The sequence below is a fragment of the Desmodus rotundus genome, chromosome 3 (genome assembly GCF_022682495.2).
Source record: "Desmodus rotundus isolate HL8 chromosome 3, HLdesRot8A.1, whole genome shotgun sequence".
In the NCBI taxonomy this organism is placed as follows: domain Eukaryota; kingdom Metazoa; phylum Chordata; class Mammalia; order Chiroptera; family Phyllostomidae; genus Desmodus; species Desmodus rotundus.
The window spans coordinates 72,168,474-72,190,714 of record NC_071389.1 but is presented as its reverse complement, the minus strand read 5'-3'; the positions used below and the strand labels follow the sequence as shown (position 1 = coordinate 72,190,714).

The following is a 22,241-nucleotide window of genomic DNA, read 5'->3' as shown; positions in this document are numbered from 1 at the left end:
TTTATTTTTTTCTTCAAATCCCAGAGTAGGTACCAGTATAGACTATGATACTAGAATTTTGTAACTGTCGTTTTAATATTGATATTTTGAATTAAACAGTGACTTAAAAAAAACAATCTAAACAACAACTCCAGTAGTTCTCTCATAATGGGTAGTTTCATTCCAGAGACAGAGAAAACCAAGAAGAGAAATTTAAGTTTCTTAATTATTAGTCTTAGTGGGAGTGAAGTATACTCTTAAAACTTATAGTCCAGTTTTCTGTTTATTAGAGAAGTAATAACTGTGACCGATACCTGAGACATTTGTGCAGCAATTACTTATACATCTTTTTACTTGATTCTCCCTTGACTCCCAAGTAGTAAGTATTCATAACATCCTCACTGCACAGATAAGGAAACTGGAATCCAGAGAAGTATCTAGTCCAAATAAACAGGCTAATAAATAGAACAATGCAAATTCAGTAATTAGGGACCAGCAATGTAGATGAGGATGAGAGAATATTCCTTTAAGAGGTCCTACTCAAACTGATAATTTTTCTCTTTTCATGTTGATATAATTTACTCTTTTTTTAATCCTCACCTGAGGATATGTTTTTTATTGATTTTAGAGAGAGAGGAAGGGAGAGAGAAAGAGAGAAACATTGATGTGGGAGAGAAACATCGACTGGCCACCTCCTGTACACACCTGCGACCTAGGTGCATGCCCTGATTGGGAATTGAACCCGCAACCCTTTGGCGTATGGGCTGATGCTCCAACCAACTGAGTCACCTGGCCAGGGTTGATTTACTCTTATTCTGAATATACTGTGAATATATTTTGAGCCCCAAACACTTGACCGTGCTTAAAAAGGGGAAGGTCTGTTCTGCCGGTGTTTGTAGATTCCAGAGAGATCGTGTTGCAAGGAGCAGTTGGGAAGCCAGCACGATGAAAATGGTGATGATAATGGTGCAAGAGCTTTACTTGTTACACTTTAATGGGATGGTGTCATTCTTTGTAATGAACTCTCAAAGATGATACATAATCATGTGCGCAGAATCCCCATTCTGTAACAAAACAAAAAAGCAAAGAGTTTTAGATCATCTTTTCATCTTGCTTTTTCTTCAAGTCAGATTTCCAAGGAAGAGCTTTGGGCAGGTTTACAATTCCTGAATTGAAGCCCTGAATAGAAGACCTTGCTGTCGCTTCACTTTGCTATGTCCCTGAACTTGTCTATCTATTTATCTACCTACCTACCTACCTACTGAAAGGGACTCTATGCAATGTCATGCGCTCTTTAAAAAAATATTTTATTTATTTATTTTTATAGAGAAGAGAAGGGAGGGAGAAAGAGAGGGAGAGAAACATCTATAGGTTGCCTCTCATATGTGCCCTGACTGGGGACCAAACCCACATCCCAGACATGTGCCTTGATTGGGAATTTAACCAGGGACCAAACCTGCAACCCAGGCATGTACCCTGACTGGGAATCGAACCAGAAATCTTTTGCTTTGAGGGATGACACCCAACCAACTGAGCCAAACCATTCAGGGCTCAATGTCATAAGTTGTGGCTCCTGTTCTGGGCTGTCTACCCACTGAGCAGCTGCTCCGGACTGTAATGAACCTCTAGGGACTCTCTTCTCCGTTTAGATTAGGCCAAGGCCAGAGGTAGGCCTGATTGACCTGGTCCATCTCTTCTTTCCCCATCCTAGAACTGGGTCTTATTAGCCTTCTGGATCTTATTGCTCCAATAGAGGGTAGAGGACGTCTTCTCTAAAAGCCTGAGCATAACTGGGCTGAGCTGCACATGCTTTGCTTCCTTTCCTGTGGGTCTGGGTATTCCCTGTTTGAACTTGGCCCTCTGACGGACAGGAAGATTTCCTGAGCTGCTGCTTTTCAATACTGGCCTGGAATGAAGAGGAGAATGTGAACCTCCCTCAATACTTTACAGCAGGCTTTCCCTTGCCTACATTTTTTGTGGTCCTCATTTTTTGTCCCTGGGGCTCATTTTGGCCTGGGCCTATGGTTTCCCAGCTCCCGTTTAGATTGAAGGGTGAACCCTCAATTTTACAGTGATTGAGCTAAGTTATTAGAGTACATAATTGAGACCTTTTCACATTCTTTCATTGGGATGAAAGTAAGATGTAAAAGAAAGAAGTCTAAAACTTAAACCCCCTAAGCTGGCCAGTCTGGCTCTTTGGCCTTGTGTGGTGACTCCATGTTTCCACTCCTCATTCTGTTTGACTCCTTCCTCAAATTAACATTCTGAAAGCTGTCCCTTCCTGTCTGCTCCCTTACCCTGGAAAAATATCACACTGCACTAGCACACCCAAGATGCTAGTTAATAATGGGAGATCAGTGTGGAATGGAGAGCCCATTAGGGGTTGGCACAACGAGTTATGTGACAACCTTGTTGAAATACTTCCTATTGTATTTGGTTGGCCCTCAGCGATTGGAATAAAGAGATGGTAATGTAATAAAAAATTGCTAGCATATGTCTTTGGCTTTTATTTTTTGCAAGTTAGTATAGTTCAAATAATAAATAAAATTCACTTCTTGTCATTCTGTCTTTGGGATAAATAAACCTTGGTTCTATCAAAATAAATTTTCAGCATTTGTTTCAGCGTGGGAATTTGGGTGAAAGTTCATAGAATGTTGTTTTTCAGAAATTTCTGTTGAATTTTGCCTGATTCTGCAACCAGATTTTAAATAAAATCTGAGTTGACTGTAATGATTAAAAACTATTCCTTTTCTCCCCATCCCTCCACCCCACCCCAGCTGAACCCCTCTCCCTCCCCCACCTCCACCCTCCCCCTTGATTTTGTCCATGTGTCCTTTATAGTAGTTCCTGTAGTCCCCTTTCTTCACTGTCCCCTCCCCACTCCCCCCGCCCATTGTTAGATTGTTCTTAACTTCAATGTCTCTGGTTATATTTTGTTTCCTTTTTTCTTCTATTTATTATGTTCCAGTTAAAGGTGACATCATATGGTATTTGTCCCTCACCGTCTGGCTTATTTCACTTAGCATAATGCTCTCCAGTTCCATCCATGCCGTTGCAAAGGGTATAAGCTCCTTCTTTCTCTCTGCTGTGTAGAATTCCATTGTGTAAATATACCATCGTTTTTGGATCCACTCGTTTGCTGATGGGCACTTAGGTTGCTTCCAGTACTTGGCTATTATAAATTGTGCTGCTATGGACATTGGGGTGCACAGGTTCTTTTGGATTAGTGTTTCAGGGTCCTTAGGGTATAATCCCAGCAGTGGAATTGCTGGGTCAAAGGGCAGTTCCATTTTTAGTTTTCTGAGGAAATTCCATATTGTTTTCCACAGTGGCCTCACCAGTCTGCATTCCCACCAACAGTGCACTCGGGTTCCCTTTTCTCAGCATCCTCTCCAACATTTGTTTGTGGATTTGTTTATGTTGGCCATTCTGACTGGTGTGAGATGGTACCTCATTGTGGTTTTAATTTGCATCTCTCTGATGGCTAGTGATGCTGAGCATCTTTTCATATGTCTCTGGGCCCTCTGTATGTCTTCCTTGGAGAAGTGTCTGTTCAAGTCCTTTGCCCATGTTTTAATTGGGTTGTTTGTCTTCCTGGAGTGGAGTCACGTGAGTTCTTTATATATTTTGGAGATCAGGCCCTTGTCTGAGGTATCATTAGCAAACATGTTTTCCCATACTGTGGGTTCTCTTTGTAATTTGGTGCTGTTTTCTTTAGCCATGCAGAAGCTTTTTATTTTGATGAGGTCCCATTTGTTTATTCTTTCCTTTAAGTCCCTTGCTTTAGGGGACATGTCTGTGAGGATGTTGCTGCGTGGAATGTCTGAGATTTTCCTGCCAATGTTTTCCTCTAGGACTTTTATGGTGTTACGACTTATACTTAAGTCTTTTATCCATCTTGAGTTTATTTTTGTGTATGGCATAAGTTGGAGATCGAGTTTCATTTTTTTGCACGTAGCTGTCCAGATCTCCCAACACCATCTGTTGAAGAGGCTGTTTTTGCTCCATTTTATGCTCCTGCCTCCTTTGTCAAATATTAATTGACTGTAAAGACTTGAGTTTATTTCCAGGCTCTCTGTTCTGTTCCATTGGTCTATGTGCCTGTTTTTATGCCAGTACCAGGCTGTTTTGATTACAGTGGCCTTGTAATACAGTTTGATATCAGGTATTGTGATCCCTCCTGCTTTGTTCTTCTTTCTCAAAATAGCTGCAGCAATAAAAATTAAAATTATTAAAAAAAAAACTATTCCTAAATATATTGTGTAGGGTTCTAACCAAGTGGATATGGATGTATTTGAGATGCAAGCAAACTGTTAAGAGCAAGATGCATTATGTTATTATTATCTTTTAAAAAATTTTTTACTGTTATTCAATTACAGTTGTCTGCATTTTCTCCCCATCCCTCCACCCCACCCCAGCCAAACCCACCTCCCTCCCCCGTCTCCACCCTAATGCCAAGTCCTGTGGTTTGGCCTTCTGAGTTCCCAGGCTTCGTGTCTGTTGAGGCTTCCAAAGACAGAGATGGGCTTGGTTAACTTTGGCTTGTTAGTCAGATCACCTTTGGAACATAAGAGTTGATCCAGGTGCCTGGAAAAGGAGCTCAGAGTCTAAGCATCTGTGGTCCCCATCTTATCTTCTGACTTCCAGTTCTGCATTATTTGAAGTCATTATTTGCCTACTGATTCAAATTAGTTATGCAAATTCCATGAGTTGGTGTGCTGATTCAAATGGTGTATCATAGTGTATATTTGCATCTCCTGGTTTTTGTGTTGGTTGGTTGTTTGCCGCTGGCCTTAACGCTGACTGGTCCTAATCTGCAGTAACTTCTTATCCTTGATTCTCACCTTCTTTACATTTCCTTTGTCAGAGATGGCCCATTCAGTGGATACTGGCCACCTCTAGTGGTCCCAGGTTCACCCTCCTGTTCTTATGGAGTAATCTTGGATCCTCACGTTGCTAAAAAAAATTCATCCAACATATTCATCCAACATATTTCCCCCAAAATGAACTCTTCCTCTGCTGTCACTGGTGCCCTTCTTCAGGGCACTGTGTTGATTCAGATACCGACAGTGACATCCCTGCAGTGCAGTGAAACGCACAGCCTCTCAATCACCTAAAAAGAATTAAGTTGTGCTGAGAACCACTTTCCGTCAAATATATCTTAGTGCTCTGAGTCTATGAAAGCTGGTGATGGGTGAATAGCGTATGTGCTGGTTCTTTATTAACCAGACTATTTGATTAATCCACATAAGAATCGTAACACAGGCTGAAACAGGTCGGCCTTGCTGGGAGACCTTCCAGAGTGATGAATAACAGTAGGGCATTTTGTTTTGAGTTGCTTAAACCCACAATAAGCAATATTTAATTCTGAGCCTAATTTATAAGCATCTATTGATTGAAACTCTGTTGCTAGTAAAATTGGATGCTTTACAGAGAGGAAATGGATGCCTGGGTCCAGTAAAGAGAGAATTTTCATGGTATTCTCCTGTGTGTCTGTAGAACTTTGAACTATGTATCTCTTTTACCTAGTAGAAACAGGAGAAAGGAAGGAAAGAATAAAGGAAGGGAGGAAAGAAACACTTATAGGGAGCAATACATCAATTAAGTAGTATTTCTAAGCCACATGATTCTATACAGCACTTTGCAAAGCTTTCAGGAGATAAAAGTATGTGTAAAAGAAACTTCAAAGATTCCTATTTATGAGTCTTCAAGGAAATGATCTCTAAACCTCTCAACAACCCCATAAAGTAGACACTGTTATGCACATTTTGTAGGTGAAGAAATGGAAGCTGTTAAGGGTAGAGCTGGCAGTTGGACCAGCTGTGTCTGACCCCAACACTGCCATGCTGCCCATCTTGATCTGCTTGAGCTGCTATAACAAACCATTGCAGACTGTGTGGCTTAAACAACAAGCATTTCTCACAGTTCTGGAGGCTGGGAAGTCCAGTATTAAAGTGTGGGCAAATTGTCTGGTAAGGGCCCTCCCTCTTCATGGTGTGCAGATGGCTGCCTTCATGCTGTACCCTCTTTTGATAGAAAGAGAAAAAGAGATCTGGTCTCTTCATCCTCTTCTAAGGGCACCAACCCCATCATGGGGATTTTACCGTAATAATCTCATTCAAGCCCAATTACCTCCCAAAGGCTCTCCCTACAAATATAATCATGTTGGAGATTAGGGCTTCAACATGTGGATTTTGGGGGAGACACACATTCAGTCCATAGCACTGCCTCTCCATCACAGATGCGGCATAAGAGATCTGCAAATATTCTCTAATACCGACCCATTGCTGAGAACTGGCCCTGAGCTCAATTGTCAAATACAGGACATTTGACTGCTACTGTCTGTAGTTCCCATCCTCTCAATCCTGTTTCCTCCCATTGCCATGTTCTCTCCTTCCTTTTGTCCTCTTTCTTTTTAATGGTCTACCAGAGCCATTGAGGCTTTCAAGACACTGTTCCATCCACCCACCCATCCACCCATTCATCCATCCATCCATCCATCCATCCATCCATCCACCTATCCACTGTGCATCCACCACATACTCACTCATTCAGATATCATGAGTACCCGTTACATGTCTGGACTGGACTGGGTGTTGGGGATACAAAGTTAAACAAAATGGACATGGTTCCTGCCATCAGGTAGCCTAAGAGGAAGAGAAGTTTCTGTGTGTAAATACATTTGGGGAACTCGGCACACTGAGCTCATGTCCCTTTTGGAGACTCATCAGGCCTTGTAAGTGCCCTGCGATGTCTAGTGGTCACAGTTTCTTCTTGTTCTTCTTTTTTTAACTTCTTGAATATGAAATCATCGTCCCCTCTGTTTTTTTATTTTTTAGTTTTATTTTTGTTTTTTTTTGAAACTCACAGAACATTCATTAACAAACTCCATGGGATTAATCTTTGGACAGACATTTGTTTTGGAAATAATGACAGGATTTCGTTCATGAAGACTCGGTAACTTCACAATTTCACGTATATCCAGTACAGAATAATATTTGAATTTAAATGGCGGGCTTTAGTCCAAAGGAGAAATGTGAGGGATCTTAGACATTATATGTGGCCAGCAGGGTAATAATTTGGGGCAGCAGAAACCTTTCTGTGTCTCTCACCACATATAAGGTAGTTGCTCCCATCATCCCTGAAAAGACTGGCCCAAGACAAACAATGACAAAAACAATAAAAACAAAAGGAGCAACAACAAAGTGACACGATTATGAGAGCATGGAACAGAAATGTGAAGGAATTGCCGTGCGAGAAAGGTGATGTAGGCAGGAGACCATTAAGAGCAGACAGAATGACAAACACTTGGCTGAGAATGGCCCTTTGGAAGCTCACAAAATCATTTGAGAACATCTGCGAGAAGATAAGAGAGCCTCATCCAGGCCCAGGAAAGCCATCCCAGCTTAGGGAACATGGACCCCATTCGCTGAACTCACACTGAACGTTTTTTGATGCTGCACAGTTTAGCACCTACTTATGCAGCTTCGCTGGTTTTCAGTCTTTCCAGTTTCATCCATGGTCGTCGCTCTGCCTCTCGGAGGAGGCTAGGTGTCTATGGGCTGGATAATGACACCCCAAAGAAATTAGGTCCTAATATGTGAACACTGTAAATGTTACCATATAAGGAAAATGGTCTCTGCAGGTGTGATTAAGGATCTTGACCCAGGGAAATTATCCTGGGTTCTGTAGGTGGGCCCTAAATCCAATCACAAGTGTCCTTATAAGAGGGAGGCAGAAGGGGATCATCCCTATGTGAAGATGGTGATGGAGATTGGAGTGATGTGGCCATGTGCCAAGGAACACCAGCAGCCACCACAAGCTAGAAGGACAAAGAATGGGTTCTTTCCCAGAGCCTCTGAGGGGCACGTTGCATGTCAACACCTTGACTTTGGACATCTGGGCTCCAGATCCTGAGACAATGAGTTTCTGTTGTTGTAAGCTGTGGAGTTTGTGATGATTTGTTACAGCAGCCCTCGGACACTAACACAGGTTGTATACCCTCTGAGGGCCGGTCAAGGTCTCCTCTATATTTGTCCTGTTCTCAGTCTGCAGAGTTCTGCACATAGCAGGCCCTCAAAGGCTGGAGTACTCCAGATGATTTCTTCACTAGTTCAGCAACTCAGAGCCTGAAGATTTGTTATTTAAAATTTTATTGGAAGAGAAGTGAGACCAGCAAGATCTGGGTATTCATTTGTGAAAGAAGAAATTAATGCCCCCGAGGCTTAGTCTCTCATGAGTTTATTGCATCTTGAAGCTTGGATTTACGCCACCTTTTAATGTAACAATTCCTCTGCTATGCTGGAATATTAATAATACCACCAAGAAGACTTTATCTAGCAGAACAAGAAAAGTGAGTCATTCCGGGCAATGGTTTGACATCTTAATTAGGCACTACCTTGCCGCTTTTCTTTCGCACTGACAGTTTCTAAATGACAGTGTTGTGGGATTTCTGGATCACACACAGAGTGTCTTCTGCTCAAATCTTCCATGAAATATAATTTTGAAACTATGAGTTTGGTTCTTACTCAAGCAGAACCCTTAGTGCATTTGCTCGGACTAGCAGAATGGGAACTGCAGAATCATGTTCTGTAGGAAATATAAACAGTTTGTTTTTACATATAGAGCAACTCCATAAAACAACCTGGAATCAGGGCTCAGTAGACTGGCCTGGTGGTGAGCACTATTCTTTCCAATATTGTGGCATTTCTTATGGAGGATTTGTTCTTCTCCTGCAGGGAGATTAAGTGTCTTCTAGGCCATTCCTCTAGGATGTCAGGTACATTGTAAAGCAAGTAGGAGTTAAAATAAATTGCTAGGACATTTTCCTGGTTTTATTAAACTAATGAAAAAAGGAAAGGGATGTTACACACCATGCAGCATTGTGGCTAATATGATGATTTTGTTTTTGTTGACATACAGAGCATGGGTGTCAGTTTCTATATGTAGTTACTGTGAGATTGATTTTTAAAGCGCTTATTCCATTGCCTGATGTCCCATAGAAATGCTAATACACTACTAGAATTTGCAAGATTTAGTTACTTTCACTGTTTTTAGGAAGAAGAGTATAGCAAATATTTGCAGGTGTATGGCTAAATTGAAATTACAGTTCATCTCCGCCTTGGTAATGTAGGTGGGTGGGGTAAGAATTAGATTTGGAAGAGACCCTTTTCCCCCATTAAATTGAACTTGTATTTGCACGATTACCTTATCTTTTGACTGAGGTTGAAATTGACATTAAACAGTGTTAGCTTTAAGACAACCCACCTCATATGTCCAATTAATGAAATTCTTGGATTGTTGTTTGCGCCATCCCCTGCTCTCTCTGCCATATTTTAAATATGCTCCAAAGATGCCATTTATCCCTGACTTACACTGGTTTGATCTAAGGCTATTTGACTTTATGATTGGTGCAAAATTGATACACTTTCAGAGGCCGTACAACTGGTACTCCACTATGTTGCCAGCATTTTTTGGATATTGTGTTCTGTGTTTTCACATCCCATCACGTCTACAAAATGCCCATTTGCGTCTCCTGCTTCTGGTGAGCAGAAGAGGATGGCGGTTACTGTTGAGACGAAACTCAGGATCACTGCCCAAATGTAAGTGTTCTCAGCATGTTTGTGGAGGTGTATTAAATACATTTTGATTTGTGATTTTTCAGGTTACTGTGGGCTTATTGGGATGTAACCCCATTGGAGATAGAGGAGCATCTGTAGGTTTTCCTACTGACAGTTAAAGCCTTATCACCAAAGTATTAAGTGGTGTGATTGGGACCTTATCTAAAAGGTTCACTATAAAATTCCCTAGAGACAGGCCCATATACCAGACATTGTATTATTTTACCTGAGACATAGCAATTGCTCAATAAATAATTATTTGACCAAATGAATTAATAATTGAATAATGATAAAAATCCACAAGTTTTGATGTCAGCAAAGCCTTAACCAGCAATTTAGGTGTCCTGGGCATACATCAGTGTTACAGCTCGTCTTGCGGTGAAGATGGGCACAGGGAGTATTCTGAACAGTTTATTCAGTGCTGTCCCGAGAAACACAATGCGAGCCACAAAAGGAAGCCACCTATGTAACTTTTAATTTCCGAATAGTCACATTAAATGAGTTCAGTGATTTATTTAACTCAAAATATTAAAATATAATTGCAACATGTAATCAGAATAAGAATTATTAATGAGATATTTTGCATTCTTTGGTCTTTAAAATCCTGTGTGTATTTTATACTTAGAGTACATCCGATTTGACCTAGCCTCATTTCAAGTGCTCAAAAGCTGCATGTGGCTAGGGGCTACCATATTGGATAGCGCATGTTTATGCCATCTGGACGCCCCTATTTTAAAACATTACTCTTGCTAACTAGATGTAAAATTTGGATTTCATAAGCTGTTGAGTGGAATACATGTAGAGTCCTGTCAATGAGCTGATACAAAAATCATATCAGCTACGTAACTGAAACAAAATTTATAAAATAAAAATTCATCACTTAGAGATATGTAGGGTCTATGACCAAGCTTCCATTAGTCTGAGATTTAGGTGTTCTCCTGTGCTATTGTGGGGCAAGTTACTTACCTTCTCTGAAGCCTCAGCTTCCTCTCCTATAAAATGGGGTATTTGCCTCAATGCATAGCAATAACCTTTGCAAAGGTTTAATGCTGAAACATTTAGTTATCCTTGTTAGCTGGAATTAGTTCTTATTTAGTATTTTCTTTTGCACCAAACACTCCAGAAAAAGTGACTGATTTCTCTCCTATATTGGCTAATCTTTTCATAATATTTTTTTTTTACCCCCAAAGTCAACTCCCCATCGTGGCAAGAACTTTGATGCGATTATTTGATGAAAACAAGACAATTGACTTTTTTTTTTCTTTTAATTGGTTCAAGCATGGCCTGCTCCAGGTAGGCCCTGTACAGGGGGCTGTGGAAGGTGTCAAGAAATACAAGCCTGGCATTTACATGTAGGAAAACTTGGGAGACCGTTAGTTAACTTTCTTGCACTAATGAACTGAATTTGCAGATTCTATTAATGCATTTCCATTAAACATAGATCAATATCAAGCCAGCATCTGTGATCTAGTGGGGAAAGGTGATCATGATAGATAATTGATTACAGATACATCTAGACTGTTCATTCTACCGAAGGCCTCCTTCACCCTCTGCTGATTTTATCCATTTGGGGAATATGACATTGATGATAGGGGGATGTTCTTAGCCACTGTGTCTTTACCTCGCTTTGGGTAAGGGTGAAATAAACAATAGGAAATCACTGGCGCCCTGGCCAAGCAGCTCAGTTGCTTAGAGTGTCGTCCGATCCTCCAAGGTTGCACGTTGGATCTCTGGTCAGGGCACGTACAACAATCAACCTCTTCCTCTCTCTAAAAATCAATAAATAAAATTTAAACAAAAGAAAAAGAAAAGTTCTTGCAAAGCAGAGTAGCTGTGAAGAAATCACTGGAGATATTAGGTAAAATTTCTTTCAGTATTGTACCAAAGCTTGTCTAAGCTTGTTCAAATACTTGGGGTTTTTGTGTGTGTGTGTGTGATGTAAATTGTTTGATATAAATTGTTATATAAATAGACTTTCTCTTACATTTGCTGAGAAATTTTGTATAGCTTAAGTACCTTTATGGAAATCTGGTCATTGATTCTAAGAATAGTGGTGATCTTTGTATTAAAGGTGGGTGACCACCAGAAGTCTGTTCTTGGGAATCCGCAGTCAGTTTGCTATTGCTTTCAGTAATAATTAAGTGGTGTTTTATCCTCCCTGAATTGTTGGTGGCCAAATACTTATCAAGGGAAGAGTTTATAATTTCAGCAATACTTGAGAAAATCCTGACAGACTTAGTGAGAATATTGTAATTATTGAGGCTGGTGTTGATTAAAATTCTTCTATTTTCCATTTTTACAAATACCTTTTTTTGAGTAGTATCAAATTTTGGCACCCCCACGCAGCTGGACTTTGGAAAATAATTAACTCTGTGGTTGAAAACAGAGCTCTAAAGCCCTGACCAGGTAGCTCTGTTGGTTGGAGCATCATCCAGTATACCAAAAGGTCGTGGGCTTGATCTCTGATCAGTGCACATGCATAGGTTGAGAGTTCGATCCCCAGATGGAGCAATAGGGAAGGAGGCAACAGATCGATGTTTCTCTCTGTTTCTTTCTCCTTTCTTTCTCTATAAAATCAATGAACATATCCCTGGGTGGGGATTAAAACTTTTTTTAAAAGCCAGAGCTCTAAAATACCTTAGTAAAAACAACCTACCATTGTTAAACATTATCTTTTCACATAAATTAATAGAATTGTTTTTTTTGTTTTCATCCTATGTAAATTAAAAAATATACACAAAACTGGCCCTTATAGTTTTTCTTTATTCTTGCATTACACAGATAACTGTTTAGTTGAAATAAACATTCATTTAAATGGAGAAAGTGGAGCCACTCCTAGACTTTCTTTAAAAACGTTGCTGGGAAAATATTTGAATATTAATGATAGCGAGTCTATATCACTATGAATGCAGTGGTTTCCCATTTCTCTGAATCGCTGGTTGTAAAAACCATGTACTTGGCTGATTTTTGAGTAGGTGAATATCGGCAAGCCTAATGCATTTTGTTTGAGGGACATCAGTCTGAGGGTCCCTTTTGCTGGGAGGTTAAGGGCATTGGACATCTTTTCTGATCTTTTCTTTGACATATTACACCGTAATGAAAACGTTGGAAGCTGTTCTCTGAGGGAGGGTGAAGTCTGTCTGATTTTCACTGCACTTTATCTTGTGTAGAATGTGCAGTGAAGGTGAGCCCTCTATGCAAAACTTCTGGAACAAGTTGTATTCCTGTGATGTTGAAGGGGTGGATGAGATGGGTGCACACTTCCCCTCCTGTGGAAATAAAATAATGACTTGCAGTGCTTCTCTTAGTCAGGAAGCAGATACAAAGCTATAGATATCATGTCTAGCTTAAGAAAAATGAAGTCGTTTATTTGGAGGGAAAAGAATAAAGAAGAAAAGAGGGAGTAACTTGAAAATAGAAGTATTTGTTTTTCTCTACGCCCAAATCTGGTGTTTCATTAAGTTTGTTTGTAAAGAAACCCAGCAGGCTTGGAGTGGTGAACAATACAATATGCAGATGGTGTATAATAGAATTGTACACCTGAAACCTATATAAATTTATTAACCAGTGTGACCCCAATAAATTCAAAAAAAATAAAAAATATTAAAAGAGAAGAAAGTGGAATGGGTGGGTGGGTATTGTCTGCTGTTTATTCAGGTTTGTTTGTATGCTTAGTATTTAGCTACTAAGACTAGGTAGTACAAAAAATAAATGGTATATGAAACAACATTAAAAAAAAGAAACCGAGTAAGTGTAAACCGTTTTTCCATCATGAGACTGTTTTTTAAACTCTTGTTTCAGCTTTGTCAGGACAATAGTTGGGAGTAGAGTAATTTTCCTCTTAGGGCCTAAGCTCTTGATTGTTTGATGAAACACTTCTTATCACCAAAGGAACATGAGGTAGGTCTACACAACATTTTCAAACTTAGTAAATATTTATTGTATGAAATATTGATCAACTGGTGTGTTAGCAGGAAATCCTGGGATAATTTCCCCTATGATAATGAGAAACTGTATCTCAATTACTTTTCTAGAAGGCTTTTGTTGTTTTCATTTGTGATTACTGACCCAGGATTGAAGATTCACTTTTTATACTACATGATGATGTTGAATACTTAGGGATACTTGGTGTATGTCATAATTTAAGTGAGCTTTATTCTCAACAATAACTGTGAGTATGGAGTCCAGGACATCAGTCTTTACTTGATTCAAAAGCCCTGATGATTTGATAGGGTAGATAAATAGGTTCAACACAGATTTCAAATATTTTTCTTTGCCATGAGGCAAGGGCCAATTTACTTACTGACTATGAATTGTGGAAGCATTTCAGTTGATGTTATTAACATGGCTTGATACTGTCAGAGATGGTTCATCCTGGACAGATTCTTGGATTGTGAGAGCGGAGAGAGTGGTTCTTTGCACCATAGCTGAGAGATTTCCCTAACGGGGGAGTTACAGGGCTTGAGATAAAGCCTTACTCTACTGTGCAGACTGTGTCCCTTTTTGCTTTTATGATTTGGGTGATCATCCAAGGGAAGGTGGAATTGGTTATTTTTTTAGTTGTTAGTTTATGTATCCTCTCGTGAAAAATCTACACAATTACCACATCAATTCACAGAAGAATTTTTATTCTTCTATTTTCCAGTCTCCAAAATTGGCCTTTGCAGTCCCCCTTCCCTTCCTCTCCTCTCCTCTCCTCTCCTCTCTTCTCCTCTCCTCTCCTCTCTTCTCCTCTCACCCAAGAACATGCTTATTGCTTTCAGAGAGAAGGGAAGGGGGAGAGAGAGAGGAAGAGAAACCTTGATGTGAGAGAGAAGCATCGATTGGTTGCCTCTCCTATGCACCAGACTGGGAACCAAACCTGCAACCTAGGCATGTGTCCTGCCCAAGAATCGAACTCACTCAGGACCTTTCGGTTTACAGGAGGACGCTCCAACCAACTGAGCCAAATGAGCGAGGGCCCCTGACTTTCTTCATTCTCTTCTTATGTTCCTTTCACTGCTTTCTTGAGGTCTTCTCATACAGGCCATGTCTTGCAAGTCTATGTTTGGGTTCATTTTTCTTTGCAGAATCCAAGGACTCATAAATTCATGCCAAAGCTAGTTTTCTTTTTTTCAAAAAAATATATATTATTTTTTAATTATTTTTTCCTCACACGAGGACATGCTCATTGATTTTAGAGAGAGGGGAAAAAGGGAACAAGGCGGGAGAGAAACACTGATGTGAGAGAGAAACATTGATCAGCACTCTCTTGTACATGCTCCAGACTGGAGACTGAACCCACAACCTAAGTATGTGCCCTGACCAGGAATTGAACCCACGACTTTTCAGTTTACAGGATGATGCTCCAACCAACTGAGCCACACTGGTTAGGGCCAAAGCCAGCTGCCTTGACACCACCAAAATGGGTTCTGAATCCAAATACAAAGATGACATCTGATGTGATCTTATACATTTTGCCTAGCTTTTCCTCAGTTTCTGTCTTAGGTACTGTTGCCTTCCCGGGATGAAGGACGTCAACAATCACTTGTTTCCACTGAAGTAGTGTGTCACTCATGAGCTTCCTGGTTTGGATAGTTACTGGGTTGTTTGTGACGGCAGCCAATATTTAAGCAGCCAGGGAGGAAAAGAGGGCCCCTCTACATTGCCCAATCATATCAACATATGAAAGGATCCTGGGCAGCTGGGGCGTGGCCAAACCTGGAGTTGGAATCAGTTTTAAGAATATTTCTGATTACTAGAGTTGAAATTTCCCTGAAAGGCTTGGTTCTTCTGCATTTTATCATGGAAAAACTGGTCAGGTACCTACCTTTTGAGCGCTGGAGACTTGCAGTAAAAGGGTTTACAAATGTTGAACACTGTGTAATATTAAATGTATTCCAATACACTCAAGTTTTTATAGTTACCACTGCATGGAGTAAAAGCAAAGCACTCAAACTCCATTAATTATTAGGGTTCATTGCAGGCAAAGAAGGGCCACCATAAGGCACAGTATTGCCTTTAGGAAGATCCTGGTTTCCACAAGACAATTCTTAGCACTCACTGTGAGACTCTGTAGTCTGGCTTAGACAGTCGGTGTTCCTGAAATAGAAATTCTGTAGCAGGAGCCCTGGATTAATTTTGATTAATACTTGGCTATACATAATTTAATAAAAAACACATCATCAAAGTTAAGTCTGTGCAAGCAAGTACCCAGAATAATGTGGTGATTTTACCCCTATATTATTTTACAATAATATGGTGATTGTCCTCACTTGCAAGAGAGGCCCCCATGAATGTGGGCGATTGGGTCACTGTTTGAAAGTGAGTGTACATTATTAACTGCTTCCAACACTGAAAGCTTTTATCCCCTAGGCAATTTGGATTCTTCTGTTATAGTGGATGGCCTCTAGGAATGTCTTCTGTCCTCTAATTCTGCAGATGGTGGCTACTGAATATTAAAAACATATGTCTGCACACATTTTAAAATGCTGCGATGTAGACTTCTTTGCCACTGCGCACTGAGTGTGTGTAGCTGCAAGCATCCCTCCTTAATTAGAGGGCTTGACATTTCTAGGACTAACCAAGGAGGATGCAGTTGTGAATCACTTCTTCCATGCCGAAATGCCGGGCTTCTGTTTTATGGCACTAAAGACGAAGTCCAACAGAGTAGTTGCTATTCTGAGCATCGGTATTTTTTGCCTCCATCAACTTGCTGATACAGCGTTTGTATAATAAAAATGGACCTCTGCACCTCTTAAAGTGTTTTAAATTTAGACAAATTTATGTTTTATCAAAAGGTTAATCCTGACAAATTATTGTAAATTATTTCTGGAAGGTTTGCTACAGGTGCAGTTGAATTAATTCTGTACTGTGCATGACCAGATGTATATTTTAGGAAAGCTTTGCTGCGTTTCCTGTGGTAAAAGTGGAACCGGAAGACCAGGGATGCTCACAGTGGGGCTGGGATCTTTGCCCTACTGTGCAGATAAATGTTTGTGAAAGGTTAAATTAGAGCTTCAATATTCCTCATTGCAGCACTTTACTTCCTGGTATAACCCTTTTATTTCTGTCTTTGTAACTTTTTTCCCCTTTTCAGTTTCTCTTTTTAGTAGGAAGGTAAAACCCCTATTCATTTATCTTCTGGAAGGATGTTTTCTTTGTGTTTGCATGACAGGCTCTTCTCACACCCATTGTTTTTAGAAACAGGAGGACTTTTTTTCGTTTCTATGCTTTCTGGGTCACACAGATGCAAAGAAAGAATGAAACAAAAGTAGGTCTTAAGAGAGGAATATAAATTAGTGTTTCAAACAAACCAAAAATAAAAAAGAAAAGGAAAAGAAGTATTGAGCATTTAAGTCCAGGAGATGGCTGATAAATGGAAGAGATAAATTATGTAGATGCAGCCCCTGCCTTAGAGAGGCTTACACTCGGAGACCCACACATGACATGATGTATTTACAGCAACTCATGAATAAGTGTATTGATGTTCCAGAACTTTCTGCAGTGAAAGGTGTATTTTTTGCTAGGACCACTATAACAAAGCACCACAAATTGGTGGCTCAAACAGTGGAAATTTATGCTCTCACACTCTGGAAGCTGGAAATCCAAGATCAGGGTGTTGGCAGGGTTGGTTTCTTCTGAAGGCTATAAAGGAAGATCTATTCAGTGCCCCTCTCTTTGGCTTGTAGGTGGTCATCTTCTCTCCATGTCTTTTCATGTCATCTTTGCGTGTGAGTGTCCAAATATCTTCTTTCTATACGAACACCAGCCACATTGGATTAGAACCCACTAATGACTTCATTTTAATGTAATTACCTTCTGAAAGGCCCTCTCTCCAAATGCGGCCACATTATGGGGCACTGGGAGTTAGGACCTCAGCCTGTGAGTCTGGGGGACACAACCGGTTGCACTTCCGACACTCAGACTTCTTAAGCATTTCTTCCCACTGCTCTTTCCAGTAAGTACCCAAGAAGTCAGAATTTTCAGGGTTTTGAAGTTTCTTGTTCAACTCTCCAGTGCTAATGACCTGAAAATTGCTTTTGGGGTTTCTCAACAAATTTTAAAATTCTATCATAGCATTTATCAATGGGCGACTTATCACTTTTTATTTTCTGGTACACTTTATTGGTCTGATAGTGAATAAAACAGTGAGTAAACTAGGAAAGAATATTTAAAGGGAAAATGATGTTGGGTGAGTCCTTATTTAAAGAACATCATCTTCATCAAACATTTATTGAATACCCATCATATGAGCCCTTTCAGATAGTTCTGAGATCAACGGATTTTTTTTTTTTCAGTATGTCTGCTGAATTAAGAATTCTTGGGAGAAAAAAAGGCATGAGAATATCATGTCTTGGGTATATTTTTTCATAGATTTTGTTAAGTAGAAAATACATAAGAAAAGCACACTGATCTTATTTATACAATTTAATGAATTATCACAAAGTAAACTCTTTAGGTGAAGAATGTTGATAGTTCCCCTTTTGTGCCTCTAAATTACCATTGCTGCCCTGGCTGGTGTGGCTCAGCGGATTGAGTGCTGGCCTGAGAACCAAAGGGTTGTCGGTTTGATTCCCAGTCAGGGCACATGCCTGGGTTGCAGGCCGGGTCTCCAGTGGGAGGTGCGTGACAGGCAACCACACATTGATGTTTCCCAGTCTTTCTCCTTCCCTTCCTCTCTCTATAAAAATAAATAAATAAATTCTTTAAAAAAATAAATTACCATTCCTCCCAAGGGTAACTATTGTCCAGACTTTTATTACCAGAGATAGAAGTTTTATATTGTTTTTTATTAATATAAATGGAATCATACACCATGTACTTTATTGTGTGTGGCTTCTTTTGCTCAACATTGTGTGTGAGATTCAGCCGTGTTGCTAAGTATAGCAGTAGTTTCTTTATTTTCATTGCTGTATAGTTTTCAATGGTTTGGATACACCACACTGTGTTATCCATTCTACGGCTGGTGGACATTGGGTCATTTCCACTTCAAAGTGCTGCTATGAACGTTTTTATAAATGTCTCTTGTTGAACATATGTATGTATTTCTTTTGTGAGACAGAGTTGCTGGGTCTCAGCACATATTAACCTTCAGTAGATCCTGTCAAACCATTTTCTCGAAGTGCTCGTACCAATTTACACTTCCATCAATGAAGGAGAGCTCTGCTTGTTACCGTAGCTTTGCTAATACTTGATACTATCCTCAATTTTTAGTTTAGCCATTCTCCTGGGTCAGTAGTGGGATCCAGTTGTGATTTTATGTTAAACTTCCCTGATGACAAGTGATTTTGAATATCTTTTTATCTGTTTTGACCATTCAAATATCTCCATTTGTGAAGTTGTTTGAAGTAATGATGGCCACTGAAACATCTCTCATGTTCCCCAAACTCTTCTAAGTCTTAAGTAGATAATGGATTGATCTTTTTGCACATTTTGGTTTTTTATTGCTAAGGTAAAGTGGTTGATTTGCTTGGGCAGTCTAGGTTTATATTTAAAAACAGAATCTTTATTCACTCTCATAAGTTTGGACAATAAATTTATGGACCCAGTTGGGCAATAAATTTATGATCACCCTATTTATATCCACCACCTTTTCTACATTATTTAGAAGTTTTCCACCTGAAACCACTCATTCATCTATTGTATGGTTGCTGAGCTCTTACTCTGTGTCAGGTAGTTGGATAAGCATGGAGGATATAAAGATACATAAGGCATCCCCACCCTGAAGGTCCTAAGTATTGTGGAAGGAACAGATTATAGAAGACCAACTTTTAAATGATTTAACCAGAGCTCTGTAATCATAACTCTAAATTCCAGTGGAGCTAGATTTCTACAAGAAGAATATCTATGCTAATGAAATGATTTGTTATACCCAGTAGCTTGTGTTGATGATTTACAATATGTTTTATGCTCCTAATAGCGACTCAGCAATTATATTTGGTCTAAATCACTGAGAAAATTCATTATATATTTTTCTCTATCCTTGTGAAGGCAATAGTTTAAAAAATATCCCTTTTGGCATTCCACTTGTTTCAAGGTCTTAATCTGTGTTGTATATTTATAGCCAGATAATTCTATCATCAGTTGCTTCGTGGAACTCATGTTGTGGGCACAAGCTTTAGACCTTTGCATTATGGTAAGAGAAATGTGTCTTAATGAGCCGAACTAAATGTCTTTTTAAAATAACCATTCTGGGCCCTCTGTCCTCATTCAGTTGGATCCAGCTGTGTTTAAAAGGCAATCTAATACTGCCTCTTACCTGGCAGCAATGCGGCTTTAATTTAAATGTGTCCTGTCGTCACATCTGCCCAGGTGTTCAGCTCGCACTCAGTGTTTACTCCCCTGTGTGATTGAATTGTAAACACTGTCTTGTCTGTTTCCTCGACCGGATTGTGATCAGTCCAAAACTCCTGGCACCTGGCATGATGCCCAACAGAGTTAGGTGTTCTGGTCAGTAAATGAATGAGGATAAGTAAATAACATCAAAAACCAAACCCATTCATTCATTCTTTCTTTCCACATGTAATTACTGAAGACCTGTAAGGTGCCTGACACAGAGCTAGGCACTGGGGCTGGGTCCGTGCAGCCCAAAACAGACAAGCCAACTGCTCCAGTAGGCTTAGAGTTGTGAGGTAAGGAGTAGGCAATAATTAAGCAATCACACAAAGTGGTATTTAGTTACCAATCGAGATAAATGTTTTGAATCAAAGAAGCCTGAATACAAATGAGCCTGGCCCAGTTTTGGGGGCTTGGAGGGCTTTCCAAAGAAAGTAGCACTTGAGATCTAAAGAATGAACAGGAACTCACTGGAGGTAGGAGGTGGGGCAGACTGGAAAGCAACTCAAGCCGAGAAAATGGCCTGTGCAAAGGCTTTGTGGTAGGAGGGGACATGGTGTGCTGGGCCACAGGGATTTCCAGAAAAGGTAAGCCTGGGAAGGCAGGTCACAGTTAGGCCATCTGTGGCCTACCAGGCATCGGTGAAGATGCCATTCTTTAAGAGCAATGATTTGCATTTTAAAGGTTGCATGGGGAGGTATAGGAGTGCCTGATCAGATTTGCACTTTTTAAGGATCGCCCTATGCTCATTATTTTGCAAAAATAAAGGGAAAAAATCGAGTATTTCTCCTCACTTTGCTGTACAATTTCTCAAAGCAACTGAGTAGCACAGGAAGGGAAGATTCTCTGTAGAAGTGTTCCAGCTAACACATGATAAGGAGTGATAGGATCACAGTGTTTTTTTTGCCCTCTGTGATGAATTATGTGTCTGGGCAATAATTATCAATAGCCGTTAAGAGCACAAAAAGAGAGACATTAGGTGATTACTGGAAGTATACAATACCACCATTTGGCAGAGCTGTCAAAAAGCAAACCGGAACTGACCACGCTTCCGGTCCTGACTAATGTAGATTCTACAGCGCCATCAACCTCCTGGATTATTTCAACAGAGAAATGCAAAGGGGACAAAAGAGAGGTGGAGGGGGAAACCTATAGATTAAAACTTACACACTGAAAATTTACAGAAATATATAGACCCTATTTGGTTTCTGATTTGAATACGTTAAAATAAGACAAAACATTTAGGGAGACAGTTGGGATAATTTGAACACTAGCTGGATATTTCAGGATATTGAGAGATTATTATTAATTATTGTTGTATAATAATGTTATTTTGCTAATGTTTAAAAAACAAGTGCTATCTTTTAGAGATACATACTGAAATATTTATGAAAATGAGTGATGTGATACCTGGGATTTGCTCCCAAGATGGGGAGTACAAGTGGATGAATGCTGAAGCTGGGCAATGGGTCATTGTTAGTTTATTTCACTTTTCTTTCTACTTTTGTTTGTGCTTGACATTTTTCATTATAAAAAGTTTTGAAAGTTATAGGGAGGAAGAAAAAGAGATTGCTCTGGGTTTGACTTTTCACCTCACACTGCCCACCGCCCCTGCCAAATACTAAGTATGTTCATGTGAAAATTTTATCAACTGTTCACATTTTAAGTATTAGTATATTGTCATATTTTAATATATTAGTATATTTTAATGCCCATTAGGAGATTAATCTTTTGGAAAATTAATACTGTTAATTGTGAAAGATTAGGAAATTTAAGAGAAATCTAATAAAAACAATAAATAGCACTGATAACCCGCTCATCTGGACGAGCTATAGTTGATAGCTGCAGGTACTCAGTCACATTAACTATATGTGCATAGACGTTACAGTCCACTGCGAACATTGTCCCAACACACTAGACATTTTTTGTAAATGATTTTTAGTGGTCATTTAGTACTACATCATGTAGCCATTAGTGGCAAAAATTTAATTATTTAGTTCCTTCTTGTTGAAAATGTAGGGCATTTTTTTGTGTATTTGTTCTTAAATTGTTACTGTGTAGGTAATGCTGTAAGGAGGAGCCTGATAGCTCTGTCTTCGTGTACACCTTGCCCACTTCCTTAAAGCAAATGCCTACGATTGTCTAGCTGGGTTAATGAGCATGTATTTTTGTAGCACTCGATCCAAATGTTATCACTTTTTTGCACTCCCATAACCTGAGTATGCAAATGCTTGTTTTTCTTCTGTGCCCTCAACTCTGAATAGTTCTGTAACTTTGGGGGCCAGTTTTATGATGAAAAATGGCATTAAATTACTTCAATTTGCA

At 39.6% G+C, this 22,241-nt stretch overlaps 1 long non-coding RNA gene and 1 pseudogene across 2 annotated transcripts in view; one reads left to right on the top strand and one right to left on the bottom strand.

Annotated features, from left to right (window-relative positions):
* LOC128780469 (uncharacterized) overlaps positions 1 to 22,241 on the top strand; it is a 346,265-nt gene that overhangs the window by 10,684 nt on the left and 313,340 nt on the right. The gene's annotated exons all lie outside the window — the stretch shown is intronic.
* On the bottom strand, positions 14,226 to 15,204 carry LOC112309223 (small ribosomal subunit protein eS24 pseudogene; annotated as a pseudogene).